The sequence below is a fragment of the Phoenix dactylifera genome, chromosome 2, assembly GCF_051530095.1.
Source record: "Phoenix dactylifera cultivar Ajwa chromosome 2, Ajwa_hap1_PhDact_Kaust_v1.1, whole genome shotgun sequence".
In the NCBI taxonomy this organism is placed as follows: domain Eukaryota; kingdom Viridiplantae; phylum Streptophyta; class Magnoliopsida; order Arecales; family Arecaceae; genus Phoenix; species Phoenix dactylifera.
Window position 1 is genome coordinate 54933778 of NC_143191.1, and position 17856 is coordinate 54951633.

Sequence of the window (17856 nt, forward strand, 5' to 3'; positions counted from 1 at the left end):
AAGGCCTCAACAATAACCTCATGAAGGTCGTAAATTGCCTACCTTTGCTACCATCTTATAGCTAGAGACCCATAATGCCAATGTTATATGTGGAAGAGTGAAATCAAGATGACTAAGATCTGAATTCAATTTTAAAATTTGAATTAAATGGGAGTGTGGCACCTCAAATTGAATTTTAAAATTTGAATTATATGAAAGCATGGCCAAAAATGTTAGCTATGCACATATCCATATCATGCACGACATGATCGACCGAGCTTTACTTCATGATCAGCAGCTCAGAACTTATAAAGCCCAACTAAGCCTCGAATTGTTGGAGTTCATTAAATACACATCTATTTGCATTAAACTATCCAATATTGATTTGAAATCACAAAAAAAATCAGGAAAATAATAAAAAAAAGCTAATATCAGTACTCACGTAAGAGAGATACCAGAATATAGGAGATCTTAAAAATCTCTTATTCATGATCCCTAAGGATTATAAATCTTTGCAAAAGCTCCTTAAAGGTGCTCTAGGGTTGATGAATCTAAGGACTCTCGATCTTAAAGGTACTCCACTCGATGGTCTGCCAATAGTAGGTAGATTGCAACAATTATGTTGAGTATTTTTTGAGTTTACAAATTTTAGAGAGGCAAAAGGAAATCTTTTTCTGAAGTGGAGTGAGCTAAGTGATTGGAATATAGCGCAACATGCATAGCAAGCAGAGCGGAGCGACCCTACCCCCCCTCCTCCTTTGGGAAGCCATACTTATTTTGTTTGAACTACACCCAGGGTACGAGACATCAGCCAATCCTGGAAGTAGGTTGGGTCCATACTTCTGCTGTAGTCGGCAACTTCTATACGCACCCATTTCATAGCGTCATTGGAGTCATTGCGCTCCCGCTAATTTTGCTGCACATAGAGGTTCCCAAAATTAATCCCCATTCGAGAATTATTTGGAGGAGGAACTTGGGGTCCTCTAGGGTGTCATTAGGGTGGAAGATCCCTAGGGGAGAAGGCCTCAATGTCGGGCTCTCCATCAAACGGCACGTCTGAATTTTCTGCAGATTCAGCAACGTCGGGGCCGTCTCCTTCATGATTTTGCTCGGGGAGGAGGCGATCCCAAACAGTGTCCACCTTCTGATTCAAGGTAGCCACTTGCTGGGTAAGTTCATGCATAGCTTCAGCAAGTTGTTTTCCATGTTGTAGGGGCATTTGCTGCGAGTACTCATGGTGAACTTCACTCTGATACCAATTTGGCGCAGTACGGTTGTGGCTAAGGATCTTGAACCTTAGATGATGAGCTTTGCTCTCTTTTTTTTTCTTTCCCTGACAATGGCAGCTAGGGCTCTAGGGGAGGGGATGGTGTCATGTTGGAAGGAAGAAGATGGGTGTGAGGTTGGGATGAATTGGTTTCAATTGGGTGTGTGCGGCTAGAGGAAATTGGACTAGTCTATGGGGCGGTTGACTTGTTTTTGGATTTTGGGCTTATTTGGATGGCTCTATGAGGATGATAGTGTTATTTTGATGATTAACAAGAAATAATCGAGAGCATGTTATAAGTTAAATTGATACTTTATTTATAAGTCTGTTACTCTCAGTATATTTGTATAAATTGATAAAGATACATTTCATTGTTTATATGAATGAATCTAACCTTGAGATGCAGCAAAGTGTGGATTGAGTCGACCTACAGGATGATTGGGTCGACCCCGGCACATCAAGAAAACATTTGGCACACTTCTGCAAATATGGCACAGATGAACAGTAAGTTGGGTCGACCCAAGGAAAGCATGAGTCGACCTAAACATCAAGCTTCTCAACAACTCAGAAAATGGTTCTCTGGAAATACTGAGAGGGTCGACCCAAGATGAAGTTGAGTCGACCCAAGCTTGAGTCGACCCAAACCCTGAGTGGGTCGACCCAAAGGCAAGACAGAACAGATGACAGAAAAGGTTCTCTGGAAACCCTGAGAGGGTCGACCCAAGAAGAAGTTGAGTCGACCCAACTGAACCTTGAGTCGACCCAAAGAAAGGTTGGGTCGACCCAAGTGAAGGAAGGCTGAATTGCAAGTTTCTGTGTTTCTGAAAGGGTCGACCCAAGGAAAGTTTGAGTCGACCCAAGTGAAAGTTGGGTCGACCCAAGGACAGGTTGAGCCGACCCAAACACGGGCAGAAGCATAACGGCTAGTTCTGCAGAAGTACTTTTTGTCCTTCCAACAGTGAGTAATGGCTAGTTTTTGAATTCTAACCATTGGGGCTTGTCCAATGGATGAAGAAAACTATTTAAAGTGGCACTATTCATCAGATAGAACAACCTTTCCAAAGAATATCAAAGAGTACGCAAGAAAGAGAAAGTGCCCTAATCTTCTTCATCCAAGTGCTTCATTCAAGAATAAAAAGAAAGTGGTTGAGCAGATTCAAAGAGTCATCAAGAGCTCCATCCATCCTTGAAGAGTGAAGCATCCTTGACAAAGAAGAGAGAAGTCACATCAAGCGATAAATATTCTCTAAACTCTTCTTTGTAGATTATATTGTTATATTTGCTTATCTAGGAGTTTAAATCTTCTTCCTTTGTTTATTAAACTACTTGTAAAGATTGGTTGGTTAGCCCGCAAAACCAATGGAATAGGTTGATTGGTGAACCCGTAAAACCAATTGTAAAGGTTCGTTGGTGAGCCCGAAAAACCAACATAGGTTCGTTGGTGAGCCCGTAAAACCAACATAGGTTTTTGGTGAACCCGGAAAACCAAAGTGTAAAGATTTTTGGATTGTGAGCCCGGAAAACAATCCAACTGTAATCCGCGGGATTATAGTGAATTCCCAAGGGGTCGCTTGGGGGTGGACGTAGGTGCTAAGGAGAGCACCGAACCACTATACTTCTTGTTGTTTGTATTGTGAGTTGTTTATTTCACTAACATAAGTAAGATAGTTAAAATTAAAAGAAACCAATTCATCCCCCTCCCCCCTCTTGGCTTGTCACCTTGGGCAACAAGTGGTATCAGAGCAAGGTGCTCCAATAGTACTCATTGATCTCACAATCAAGAGTTAAAGATCATGACAACCCAAGTGGGATGTTCTATGAGTGAGGGGCAATCCACAAATAGACCACCTCTATTTAATGGCACAAACTACACATATTGGAAAGCTAGGATGAGGATATTCATTCAAGCTTTAGACTATGAATTATGGTACATCATTACTAGAGGACCTCACACACCCACACTTAATATAGAAGGCACTATCATACCCAAACCAGAAATGGATTGGAATGAAAGTGATAGAAGATTGGCACAGTTAAATGCAAAAGCTATAAATGTACTTTATTGCTCATTAGATGTAAGTGAATTTAATAGAATATCTACTTGCATCTCTGCTAAAGAAATTTGGGATAAACTTGAGGTCACTCATGAAGGGACCAATCAAGTTAAGGAGTCAAAAATAAACATATTAGTACACAGGTATGAACTGTTTAAAATGGAATCTACTGAGTCCATAACTGATATGTTTACTCGTTTTACTGAAATTATAAATGGGCTTAAGAGTTTAGAAAAGTCTTACACTAACTCTGAATTGGTGCGAAAAATTCTCAGGTCTCTACCAAGAATTTGGGAGGCCAAGGTAACCGCAATTCAGGAAGCTAAGGACCTCAACACACTGCAATTAGAGGAACTTCTAGGATCACTCATGACCCATGAGTTGACAATGAGGCAAAATTCGGAAGATGAGGTCAAGAGAAGAAAGCCTATTGCCCTAAAGACTACCACCCCTAAACAACAAACTGAATCGGAAGATTCAGATGATGATGATGAATTTGATGAAGAAGGGATGGCTATGCTTGGAAGAAAATTCAGAAAATTTATGAGAGGTAAGAATAGATTTTATAAAAAGAAACCCTTCCTCAAAGGTAACTCAAGCAAAGAAAAGGGTAAGGACAAAGAAAAGGAAAAAGAAACTCCTATTTGCTATGAGTGTAACAAACCCGGGCATTATAAGATAGATTGCCCAGATTTGAAATGGATGGCAAGAAAACTGAAAAAGAAGAACTTCATGGCTGAATGGAGTGAAAGTGAGGAGTCAAGTTCGGAGAGGAAGATCATCAAGAGACGGCCCAAATGTGTCATATGGCCAATGACGATGAGGTAGATTCTGAACTTGAATGTGATTTTACTGTTGATGAATTACATGATGCATTCTTAGAACTCATGGAAGAAAATAAGAAACTTATCAATAAAAATAAAGTTCTAAAAGAAGAAAATCAATCTCTTATCAAAGATAAGTTAAAACTATCTTATAACTATGAAACATTAAGTAGGAAACTTACAAATAAAACCAAGAATCTAATTGTTGAAAATATCAAGTTAAAAGAAGATGCTGAAAAATATAAATCCTTAGTAGATAAGTTTACACTTAGTTCTACCAAATTAAATATGATTCTTGATAGTCAAAAAGCTGTATATGATAAGGCTGGATTAGGATATAAAACAAATAGGAAACAAAAATTCTTAAAGAACATTTTTGTAAAAGCTAAGAATGAAAATATTACTTGTCATTGCTGCAATAAATTAGGACATAAAGCATATGAATGTAACTATAGAAAGTCCAGTCAAAACAAATTAAGTAATAATCAAAAGATTAAATTCAAGAAAGTTTGGGTTCCAAAAGGAACATCAAGTACTAACCCTAAAGGACCCAACATAGTTTGGGTACCTAAAGCCCTTTCTTGATCTTGATTGCAGGGGTGTCTTGCAGCTGATAAAGTGAAAAAACGATGGTATCTAGATAGCGGCTGTTCAAGACACATGACCAGTGACGTAGATCAATTTGTCACCTTTGAATCAAAGAATGGTGGAGTAGTAACCTATGGAGACAATGATAAAGGGCATATCATTGGAAAGGGTAAAATTTTCATTACTCCATCTATTTTTATAGAAAATGTCTTATTAGTTAAGGGTTTGAAACATAACCTGCTTAGCATAAGTCAATTTTGTGATAAAGGGTTTAAAGTCACATTTGAAGCATCAGTATACATAATCACAAATCCTAAAGATAATAGCATTGTACTTGTAGGACAAAGGCAAAGAAATATTTACTTGGTAGATCTTCATGATTTAGACAAGAAAAATGGATTATGTTTAATTACTAATGAAGAAAAGAAAAATGAAACAAGTTGGCTTTGGCATCGTAGACTAGGACATGCTAGTATGGAATTAATATCAAAACTAGTCAAGAAGGAATTAATAAAAGATGTGCCAAAATTGATTTTTGAAAAGGACAAAATCTGTGGACCATGTTCATTGGGAAAACAAACTAAATCATCTTTCAAATCAAAGAATATAGTATCAACAACTAGGCCTTTTGAACTCATACACATGGATTTATTTGGACCCACTAGAACTGCGAGTCTAGGAGGGAAGAAGTATGGACTAGTTATTGTTGATGATTTTTCAAGATATACATGGGTTTCATTTTTGGCATATAAGAATGAAGCATTTTCAGAATTCTTGAAACTTTATAATAATATCGTAAATAAAAAGAAGCTCACCTTAGTAGCAATTCGAAGTGATCATGGTACTGAATTTGAAAATCAACACTTGAAGAATTTTGTAATAAAAATGGTATTTCACATCAATTTTCAGCACCTAGAACGCCTCAACAAAATGGAGTTGTTGAAAGGAAAAATAGGACATTGGCAGAAATGGCACGCACGATGTTGTGTGAGTCAAATCTTCCAAAGTACTTTTGGGCTGAAGCTATAAGCACTGCTTGCCATATTCTAAATCGAGTTTTAATACGACCAATAACCAAGAAAACTCCTTATGAACTTTGGAAGAATAAGAAACCAACTGCTAAATATCTTAGAGTATTTGGATGTAGATGTTTCATCTTAAACAATGGCAAGGAGGATCTAAGTAAATTTGATGCCAAGTCAGATGAAGGTATCTTCTAAGGATACTCCACATCTAGCAGGGCATACAGAGTATAAGAGTTAGTTAATATTATATTTGATGAGTCTGATAGTGAGTCTGCTAGGAAAGAAAATATTGTTGATGATGATACAGAAATTATCGACTTTGAAAAGTTGAATATTGATGACGTGCCAATTCAAGATAAGGGAGATGATTGCGTGCCATCACAATCTCAAAACTTGCCAAAGGAATGGAGGTATGCATATGGACACCCTAAAGACTTAATCATTGGTGATCCATTTCAAGGGGTAAGAACTCGATCATCTCTTAGAAATTTAAATGATTATCTTGCTTTTGTTTCACAATTAGAACCTAAGACTTATGAAGAAGCTGAAAAAGATACTAATTGGATAAATGCCATGCAAGAAGAATTAAATCAATTCAAAAGAAGTAATGTATGGACATTAACTGAAAGACCAAAGCATAACTCAGTAATTAGAACAAAATGGATCTTTAGAAATAAATTAGATGAAAATGGGTTAGTTAGAAGAAATAAGGCTAGACTTGTAGCTAAGGGATACAATCAAGAAGAAGGAATAGATTTTGATGAAACATTCGCTCCTGTAGCTAGATTAGAGGCTATTAGAATACTTCTAGCATTTGCATGTTTCATGGATTTCAAATTGTATCAAATGGATGTAAAAAGTGCATTCTTAAATGGTTTTATAGAGGAGGAAGTATATGTAGAACTGTTAGATGTATGCCTAGAAGCCAATCTGGCTGACACATTGTTAATTCTAGGGACATAATTTTGTACTTGACTATTTATTATTGAATAAATAAAAGGCATCTTTTCATTCATATTATTTATGTGTCTATGAATCGTCCAAGAAATTAATAAGATGATGATGCATATTCTCAAGAGTTGAGAATTTGAGCCATGTATCATTGGTGATTAATTTCTAAATGCTCCTGATCAATGGATCATCACGAGGACGGTGATCGATCCGATCAGTGCACAGATCACTTTCCTTCTGGATGGACGAGACTTGAGTCCACAGTGTAGGGACACTGAAGTGATAGTGCAGGTGCTTGTTAGAGAACAAGGGTACTGGGCGTGACCAAGATAAGAAGTCACTTGGATGTCTATCCACTCGTCAGTGACTTGCTTGATGTTGCAGTAGTGTGACTGGTCCTTTGACCTGCGGTGCTTCGGCTACTCACAGTGAGGTTATTGTAGTTTGACTGCACACATACATGGTCTCTAGCCATATGGGTCCATGCAGTGTAGATTGGCTGCAGTAAGTTCACTGTAGGAGTAGGGTATGCACCTATAAGGAATCTATCGACCTTGATAGATAAGGAGAGATCCTATGTGATTTATAAGACTGAGTTCGTAAGACCTCGGCCGGGGCAGTATGCACAGTGGAAAAGGAGTTTTCCACTCTCGAACTTAAGTCAAATAAATCTTCACATATGACAGACGATGGGGTTTGACGAGTTGTCTATGACCTCCGTCCTGTAGGGATCCACGATAGTAGGACTGTATCACATGATAACTGCACCTAGAGGTTCATCATTCTATTCTACTGGGTAGCCACTACATGCTGCTAGGTGTCACTGGTGGATGGTGGGACTCATAGGGATTATCTCGATGATCGATAAACCCTAATGAGTAGAGTTGGAATCGTTCCAATCCATTGAAAGGAGTTTTCAATGATAGCATGATAGAGATCATGATATATCTCACTACCAGTCAGAGTAGAACCTATGGGGTCACACACACTAGAAGTATTGACCGATCCGATGGTTGAATCGTGATTAGGAATCACAAGTAATCAATTCGATTGATATTCAGTTGAAGAAAGAACAAAGGGAATTAATTAATTGGACTTAAAACAAGAGTCCTACTTCGAGTAGGATTCCTAGAGTCCTAATTGGATTAGGACTGGAAATTCTAGTTGGAGTAGGACTGGGATTCCTACTTGGAATAGGATTCCTACAATCTTAATTAGATTAGGATTTTTGAATTAAAATTGGATTCCTACTTGGAATAGGATTCCTAGAAGACCTAATTGGATTAGGACTTCGGATTCAAATAGAGTCCTAATTGGATTAGGACTAAAATTAAATATGTCCTAATTTGGATTAGGGTTTCTTAAGTCACAATTAATTATTAATCTAATGAATTAATAAGACTCCTAATTGGATTAGGATTGAAGAGTTCAATTGAGTCAAAATTGATTTAAGTTCTAATTGGATTAGGACTTACCTAGATTGGACCCAAATTGGTTCACCCTTGGACTAAGCCTAATTGGATTAGGACTTAGCCACATTAGGGCCTTCCAAACCTAACTTAAAGAGAATTAGGGCATCACAAGAAGGAGGGGCTTGTGCCCCTCCTCCTTTTCTTCTTTGGTGTGGCAACACAAGAGGGGCCGGCGCCCCTCTTGGTAAAACATCAAGGGCTCCTAAATTGTAGGAGCCCTAGATGCCTTTAAAAGGGAGTGAGTGGCGGCACCCTAGGGGATTGAAGCCCTCTTATTTTCAGCCGTCGCCCCCTCTCCTCCCTTGGTCTTCAGCCGCATGCAAAGAGGAAGAAAAGAAGAAAGCTAGGCGGCCTCCTCCCTCCTCTTTTGCTTCATCCAACGCAAGGGAAAGCAAAAGGCTGCAGGGGCTTCGTTCCTCTTCCTATTCTTCATCCTTCTTCTTCCTCCTCTCAAGCACAATCAAGGGTTGATTGAAAGAGAGGAAATCAGCCATCAAAAGAAGTCTTTGCAAGGGAGCTAGCACCCCGGAAAGACAACAAAGCTTTGATCGGTCCTCTGCTTCGTGTGGATACCCGTAGAGGCCGGACGTTTGAACGGCTTCAAACGAACCTTCATCCTAAAACCACGAACTTCAGTTTGCAGTGATCATCTACCCGCACAAGGTGAAGATCTGATCTTCTAAATGTTTTTAAAGTTTTTAATTCTTGCCTAACTACGAACGGTTTATGAAACAACGTTCATGCGATGAACGTCGATCCCGCACATGCCTCTTCCGCTGCCATCTGATTTTTTTTGAAATATCAGCGGCATGGGCGGGTTCCTAACAGTGGTATCAGAGCCTAGGCTTCGTAGATTAAGGTAAAAATTAATTATCTAAAGGCTTATTAGATCTAAAAATTGAATGATCATGCATGCTGAAAATTTCTGCATGCAGATTTTTCAGGGGTGCTGATTTTTGCATGCTGATTTTTATGTGATAAGATGATGATTCTAATTGTATTGTTAATGAGATTACAAAGTTTAGAATCATGATTAGCATGATCAGCAACCTATGTCATGATATAATCAATTAGTTTTCAGATCTGAAAATTATAATTGTTGCATATGGTGATGATCATAGGATTCAAACCCTTTTGGTATCAAATGTAATGACCTGCGATGTGATCTGCGATGTCATGTAATTTTTCAGATGCTTGCATGCATCTTATTTGATATTTTGAGAGACCTGCGTGCCTCCTAAAAGGAAGATGTAATTTATTTTTATTTTATTTTATATCTGGTTGTATTTCTGTGATGTGATGTATGTCAACGATCAAGTCAAAGATGATGCATGAGATGAGCAGGGGTCTAAGCGGTTGATGGCGATTGGATCAAGAGTTGGTCAAGGATCGAATCAAGGAGGCTTGGAACCAATTCAAGAGTTGAAGACCAGTTGATCGATTGACGTGCATGTGCTTGTAATACGACCTAACTAGAATCCATGATCATCACCTATTTAAAGTTTAGCTTTAATTATTGTTGCGATTATAACTGCCTGCAATGTGCCGTTTGCATGTGATGTGAATGAGAGTCGGGTAGATAGGTTTACATGTGATGTAGCAAACCCAATTGAGACCTAAATCAAAACCTCCTCAATCAAGTCGAGAGTGAACCGACATGAGCAAGTCATATTAGATTAATTGATCTAATTGGTGTCTAGGAAAGCATGAAAGGTGGTTACTTAATTAGGACCTTACTCTCTGAGTAAGGGGAGCCTCCCACCTGCTTACCTGGCCAATTGTTAGATTACCTCTTATGAACAGCTCAAGTTGCAAACACTAAGATTTGATTAACCAATATTAAGTCAATAGGTCTTCCACTGTAGTAGAGCTGCTAAGGTCTTTCTGATGTTGATTTGTCTCGGCTGGACATAGTGGTCAAGTTACATCGGAGGGCTGGACCTCTCTATAGATATGAGATGTTGTAGGATAAAGGTGGGGTTGGGCACCAATAACTGTTAGGTGAGGACCCAATGACGACTTTATTCCTACGGTTATACGGTGGGTCTGACTTAACTAAGAAATGGGACCAATAACTGTTAGGTGAGGTTTTCATGGCTTAGAGACCAAGTTACACTGCAACATGCTTGAGAAGCATTGTACAAGAGTTGTACATTCATCAATCTATATGTCACCAATAACTGTTAGGTGAGGTGGCATGTAAATTGGTGGGACCGCAGTACCCACTAGAAACCCTAGTCGTATGGGATTTTCGTTTCCCTACCAGGGGAGTGTGAGGGATTCGAGAAAATAGTGGGAGTTACATTTGTTCTAAAAGACCTTAGAACAGATTAGGATCAAGTACAAAAGTCTAACTAGAATCTTTACTCTCTGCAGATACAATGTCAGCTTCAAACCCTTTGACCCGTATTCTTGAGACCAACCGACTGACCGGAACCAATTACAAGGACTGGCTAAGAAACCTCAAAATTGTTTTGGACTGTGAGAAAATAGGCTACATACTCGATTCTGATAGCCCCACACTACCAACACGTCCTACTGATGTTCAGCGTCAGATGCATCAAAAATAGATGGATGATGACATTAGAGTTAAATGCTATATTATGGCATCCATGTCAAATAAACTCCAATGCCAGCATGAAAATATGAAGACTGCTAGGGACATACTGGCACACCTGCAAGAGTTGTATGGTGAGCAGAGTCGCACAGCTCGTTTTGAAGTGTCCAAGAGGCTCTTCAAGACAAAGATGCATGAAGGGCAGTCTGTCCATGATCACGGTCTGACTATGATCAAGGACCTAGAGGAGCTTGAGAAGCTCGGAATGAACATGCACAAGAAATTACAAGTGGATTTGATCCTACAGTCACTTTCTGATTCATTTGGTCAGTTTATAGTAAACTACCACATGAATAAAATTGAATGCACTAAGACTGAACTGATAAACATGTTGGTAACTGCTGAGGGAGCCTTGAAAAGTTCAAGGGGCAATGTCCTAGCTGCTGAGTTGACTTCTGGTTCCAAGAGAAAGTCTACTTGGAAGAAAAAGAAGCCTACTAGGAAGCAGAAGAAAGACAAGAAGCCAAAGAAGGAAGTTCAAAAGAAAAAGGTTAACGACAAAGGAAAATGTTTCCACTGCAATGTCGACGGCCACTGGAAGAGAAACTGTCCTTCATACCTCGAGAGCCTGAAGAACAAGAAAGGTGACACACCTTCAGAAGGTATAGACTTGCTCATAATTGAAACTAATCTAACGGTTTCTTCTACTTCTAGTTGGGTTATAGATTCTGGTTCTAGTGCTCATCTATGCACTACCATGCAGGGTCTAAAGAAAAGTAGAAGGCTGGCGGAAGGTGCGGTAACCCTTCGGATTGGCAACGGGGCAAAAGTTGCTGCTGTGGCTGTGGGCACCTACCATCTGCGACTACCGTCTGGTTTTAATTATTACTTAGAGACTGCTATTATGTACCTGTTGCTAGTAGAAATTTGATTTCTGTTTCATGTCTAGCACAGGAAGGTCATGTTTTTACTTTTGACAAAGACTGCTGTTCTATTTATTTTAAAAATAAAATAGTTGCACGTGGTTTTATGATTGACAGTCTCTATCATTTACATATGGATGTATCTGTGAACGTTACCAAGCAAGAAGTGAGTGCCAAAGGATCCAAGGGATCCAAGAGATCCAGGGATGGGATAAACCAAAAATATTTGTGGCACCTCAGACTTGGCCATATTGGAGAGGACAGAATGAACAAAATGGATAAAGATGGGCTTCTCGGCTCATTGACTTCCGAGTCATATCCAGTTTGCGAATCCTGTCTTCAAGGAAAAATGGCTAGATTGCCCTTTGTAGGACATGGGAAGAGGACCACTGAAATACTTACCCTAGTACATACAGATGTATGTGGCCCATTCGATGTGCTAGCCAGGGGACGTTATTCGTACTTTATTACCTTTACCGATGATTATTCACGGTATGGGTATGTGTATCTTATGAGACACAAGTCTGAATCTTTTGAAAAGTTCAAAGAGTTCAAGAATGAAGTAGAAAAACAAACTGGAAAACCTCTTAAGACTCTTCGATCAGATCGAGGAGGAGAATACCTTAGTGGAGAATTCCGAAACTATCTCAAAGAAAATAGCATAGTCTCACAGTGGACACCTCCGGGTACACCTCAACTTAACGGGGTGTCAGAGAGGAGGAATCGGATCCTATTGGATATGGTCAGGTCCATGATGAGCTTCACTGATTTACCTATGTTCCTTTGGGGAGATGCCTTACTCACAGCGATTTATTTATTGAATAGAGTTCCCTCTAAATCAGTTCCTACCACACCGTATGAGATATGGCATGGTAAGAAACCAAGTCTTGGTCATCTCAAGATTTGGGGATGTCCGGCCCACGTCAAGAGACTACAGGCAGACAAGTTAGAGGCTAGGACCATAAGTGCTCGTTTTATAGGATATCCTAAAGAGTCATTAGGATACAATTTTTACGTCTCAGAGGATCACAATGTGTTTGTGAGCCGTCACGCCATCTTCTTGGAAAACCAGTTTATCCTTGATAGAGGCAGTGGGAGGAAAATTGAGCTTGAAGAGAAAGTCTCTGAAAAGCAACGAGTCATGGATCCTATTGAACCCATTCATACAGAGCCAGTACACGATATCCCTCGACCACCTCGTAGATCTAGTAGGGTCTCCCATCCTCCCGATAGATACTTAGGTATACTAGAAGAGGATACCGAGGAAATGTTCCTAGTGGGAGATAGGGATCACATATAGGATCTCAAAACCTACAACGAGGCGATATCTGATATCGATTCCGAGAAATGGCTGGAAGCCATGAAGTCAGAGTTAGACTCCATGTATTCCAACCAAGTCTGGACCTTAGTAGATCCACCAGAAGATATTGTACCTATTGGATGCAAATGGATCTACAAAAGGAAAATAGGTTCGGATGGAAAGGTAGAGACCTATAAGGCAAGGCTTGTGGCGAAAGGGTATAGTCAGCGCGAAGGCATTGACTATCAGGAGATCTTTTCACCTGTAGCCATGCTAAAATCCATCCGAACATTGCTTGCCATTGCAGCATTTCATGATTATGAAATCTGGCAGATGGATGTGAAAACTGCTTTCCTGAATGGATATCTTGATGAAGATATCTATATGGAACAGCCTTTGGGTTTCACTTCCAGTGATGGAGATCACAAGGTCTGCAAGCTACAAAGGTCCATCTATGGACTAAAGCAAGCATCTCGGAGTTGGAACACTCGTTTCGATGATGCAATCAAAACGTTTGATTTCATCAAAAATGAAGAGGAACCGTGTGTTTACAAAAAGATTAGTGGGAGTGCTGTCGTTTTTCTCGTACTGTATGTAGATGACATTCTCCTGATAGGAAATGATATTCCCATGCTAACCTCGGTCAAGGTCTGGTTGTCAAAAGAATTCTCCATGAAAGACCTTGGGGAAGCATCCTATATTTTGGAAATAAAGGTCTATAGAGATAGATCTAAAAGGATGCTTGGCCTTTCACAGAAGATGTACATAGAGGAGGTGCTGAAGAGGTTCAGCATGGAAAACTCCAAGAGGGGTCTCTTACCCCTAAGGCATGGAATTCATCTCTCCAAGAAGATGTGCCCCAACACATCTGAAGAGATTCAACGCATGAGCAAGATTCCCTATGCATCGGCAATATGGAGCCTCATGTATGCCATGCTGTGTACACGACCTGATATAGCTCTTGCTGTGAGTGTCACAAGCAGATATCAGTCGAATCCAGGTGAAGAACACTGGACAGCTATGAAGAATATTCTTAAGTACTTGAGAAGAACTAAAGATTTATTCTTGGTTTTTGGAGGATCATCAGAGTTAAAGGTAGAAGGGTACACAGATTCAGACTTCATGACTGATGTCGATGATAGGAAATCAACATCTGGATATGTGTTCTTGTGCAATGGTGGTACGGTGAATTGGAAGAGTTCTAAACAACCGATCATTGCTGATTCTACTATGGAAGCTGAATACATCGCCGCCTCTGAAGCTGCTAAGGAAGGCTTCTGGTTTAAGAAATTCATTGCAGAGTTGGACGTGATGACATCAGATGCCATAACACTCTACTGCGATAATAATGGCGCTATAGCTCTTGCTAAGGAGCCAAGGTCTCATCAGAAGTCTAAGCATATAGAGCGGCGCTTCTATCTCATACGCGACTATGTTGAGAAGAAATATGTAGAGGTGCAGAGAGTAGACTCCACGGATAACGTGGCAGACCCGTTCACTAAGCAGCTAAGTCAGCAAAAGACTGAAGCCCACCTTGAGAAGATGGAGCTTAGATATATGACTGATTGGCTTTAGTGCAAGTGGGAGATTGTTAGATGCATGCCCTAGAAGCCAATCTGGCTGACACATTGTTAATTCTAGGGACATAATTTTGTACTTGACTATTTATTATTGAATAAATAAAAGGCATCTTTTCATTCATATTATTTATGTGTCTATGAATCGTCCAAGAAATTAATAAGATGATGATGCATATTCTCAAGAGTTGAGAATTTGAGCCATGTATCATTGGTGATTAATTTCTAAATGCTTCTGATCAATGGATCATCACGAGGACGGTGATCGATCCGATCAGTGCACAGATCACTTTCCTTCTGGATGGACGAAACTTGAGTCCACAGTGTAGGGACACTGAAGTGATAGTGCAGGTGCTTGTTAGAGAACAAGGGTACTGGGCGTGACCAAGACAAGAAGTCACTTGGATGTCTATCCACTCGTCAGTGACTTGCTTGATGTTGCAGTAGTGTGACTGGTCCTTTGACCTGCAGTGCTTCGTGAGGATGATAGTGTTATTTTGATGATTAACAAGTAATTATCTAGAGCATGCTATAAGTTAAAATTGATACTTCATTTATAAGTTCATTACTCTCAGTACATTTGCTTAATTGAAAATATATATGATCTTGTTCATTTGGATGATTCTAACCTTAAGAATGCAGCAAAGTGTGAATTGAGTCGACCCATAGGTTGATTGGGTCGACCCCGGCACATCGAGGAATCATTTGGCACACTCCTGCAAAAACAGCACAAATGAACAGTGAGTTGGGTCGACCCAAGGCAAGGATGAGTCGACCCAACCTCCAAAGAACCTCAAAACGCCAAGAAAAAATGCTCTCTGGATTCACTGAGAGGGTCGACCCACACAGTGGTTGAGTCGACCCAAGCTTGAGTCGACCCAAACCCTGAGAGGGTCGACCCAAAGGGCAAGACAGAAAGACAGACAGAAAACGGTTCTCTGGAGTTACTGAGAGGGTCGACCCAAGAAGAAGTTGAGTCGACCCAAGTGAACTTTGAGTCGACCCAAAAATTGGTTGGGTCGACCCAAGGGAAGGAAGGCTGAAATTGAGGTTTCTGTGGTTACTGAGAGGGTCGACCCAAGAAATGGTTGAGTCGACCCAAGGCAAAGTTGGGTCGACCCAAGGACAGGTTGAGCCGACCCAAACACGGGCTGAACAGTAACGGCTAGTTCTGCAGATGTACTTTTTGTCCTTCCCAAGGCTTGTAACGGCTAGTTTTTCAAATCTGACGGATGGGGCTTGTCCAAGGAAGGTTGAAAACTATTTATAGGGGCACTATTCATTAGGATAAACAACTTTTGAGTGGGATATCAAAGCATACACAAGAAAACCAAAAGAGCCCTAATCTTCTTCATCAAGAGCTTCATCCAAGAATCAAAGGAAGGGATTGAGCACATTCAAAGAGGCATCAAGAGCTCCTTCCCCCCTTGAAGAGTGAAGCATTCTTGGCAAAGAAGAGCAAGCGAACTTCAAAGCGATAATTTCTTTCTAACTCTTCTTATTGTTCACATTGTCTTATATGCTCATTTAGGAGTTAAATCTTTTATTCTCATTTGCTTAAACACTTTGTAAAGGTTCGTTGGTAAGCCCGCAAAACCAACAAAGGTTTTTGGTGAACCCGTAAAACCAAAGTTGTATAGGTTCGTTGGTGAGCCCGCAAAACCAACAAGGTTCTTGGTGAGCCCGGAAAACCAAGTGTATAGGTTCGTTGGTGAGCCCGCAAAACCAACAAGGTTTTTGGATTGTGAGCCCGGAAAACAATCCAACTGTAATCCGCGTGATTATAGTGAAATCCCAAGGGTACGCTTGGGGAGTGGACGTAGGTGCTAAGGAGAGCACCGAACCACTATATATTGTGGTGTTTGCATTGTGCTTGTGTCTCTATTCTCTCTTGTGTTATCCTTTATTCTTGCATTAGTTTCACTTACTCAAATAACCTAAGAAAGCATCCACTGCATTCAATTAAGAAAGTTTTAAAAGCACCAAAAGCTTAGAAGAAACCAATTCACCCCCCCCCCCCCTCTTGGATTGTCACCTTGGGCAACAAGTGGTATCAGAGCGAGGTGCTCTAATAGTGCTCATTGATCTAACCATCAAGAGTTAAAGATCATGGCAACCCAAGTGGGAGGTGCAATGAGTGAGGGGCAATCCACAAATAGACCACCTCTATTTAATGGCACAAATTATGCATATTGGAAAGCTAGAATGAGGATATTCATTCAAGCTTCAGATTATGAGGTATGGCAAGTAATCACTAGAGGACCTCACACACCCACCCTCAATATAGAAGGCACCATCATACCCAAACCAGAAATGGATTGGAATGAAAATGATAGAAGACTTGCACAGTTAAATGCAAAAGCAATAAATGTACTTTATTGCTCCTTAGATGTAAATGAATTCAATAGAATATCCACTTGCTCCACTGCCAAAGAAATTTGGGATAGACTTGAGGTCACACATGAAGGGACCAATCAAGTCAAGGAGTCAAAGATAAATATATTAGTACATAAATATGAATTGTTTAAAATGGATTCTACCGAATCCATAACTGATATGTTTACTCGCTTTACTGATATTATAAATGGACTCAAAAGTTTAGGAAAATCTTACTCTAACTCTGATTTGGTGCGTAAAATTCTCAGGTCTCTACCAAGGAATTGGGAGGCCAAGGTAACCGCCATACAAGAAGCGAAGGACCTCAACGCACTGCAGCTAGAGGAGCTTCTAGGGTCACTCATGACCCATGAGTTGACAATGAGGCAAAACTCAGAAGATGAGGTCAAGAGAAGAAAGCCCCTTGCCCTAAAGACTACCACCCCTAGACAACAATCTGAATCAGAAGATTCAGATGATGATGAGGATATGGATGAGGAAGGGATGGCAGTACTTGGAAGGAAGTTCAGAAAATTCATGAGAGGTAAGAATAGATTCCATAAAAAGAAGCCCTTCTCTAAAGGTAACTCAAGCAAAGAGAAGGGTAAGGACAAAGAAAAGGGTAAGGATAAAGAAAAGGAGAAAGAAACCCCTATTTGCTATGAGTGTAATAAACCCGGGCATTATAAGATAGATTGCCCAGACTTGAAGTGGATGGCAAGGAAATTGAAAAAGAAAAATTTTATGGCTGATTGGAGTGAGAGTGAGGAATCAAGTTCAGAGGATGAAGATCATCAAGACACGGCCCAAATATGTCATATGGCCAATGACGATGAGGTAGATTCTGAACTTGACTGTGATTTTACTGTTGATGAATTACATGATGCATTTTTAGAACTTATGGAAGAACATAAGAAAGTAATTAATAAAAATAAAGCTCTAAAAGAAGAAAATCAATCTCTC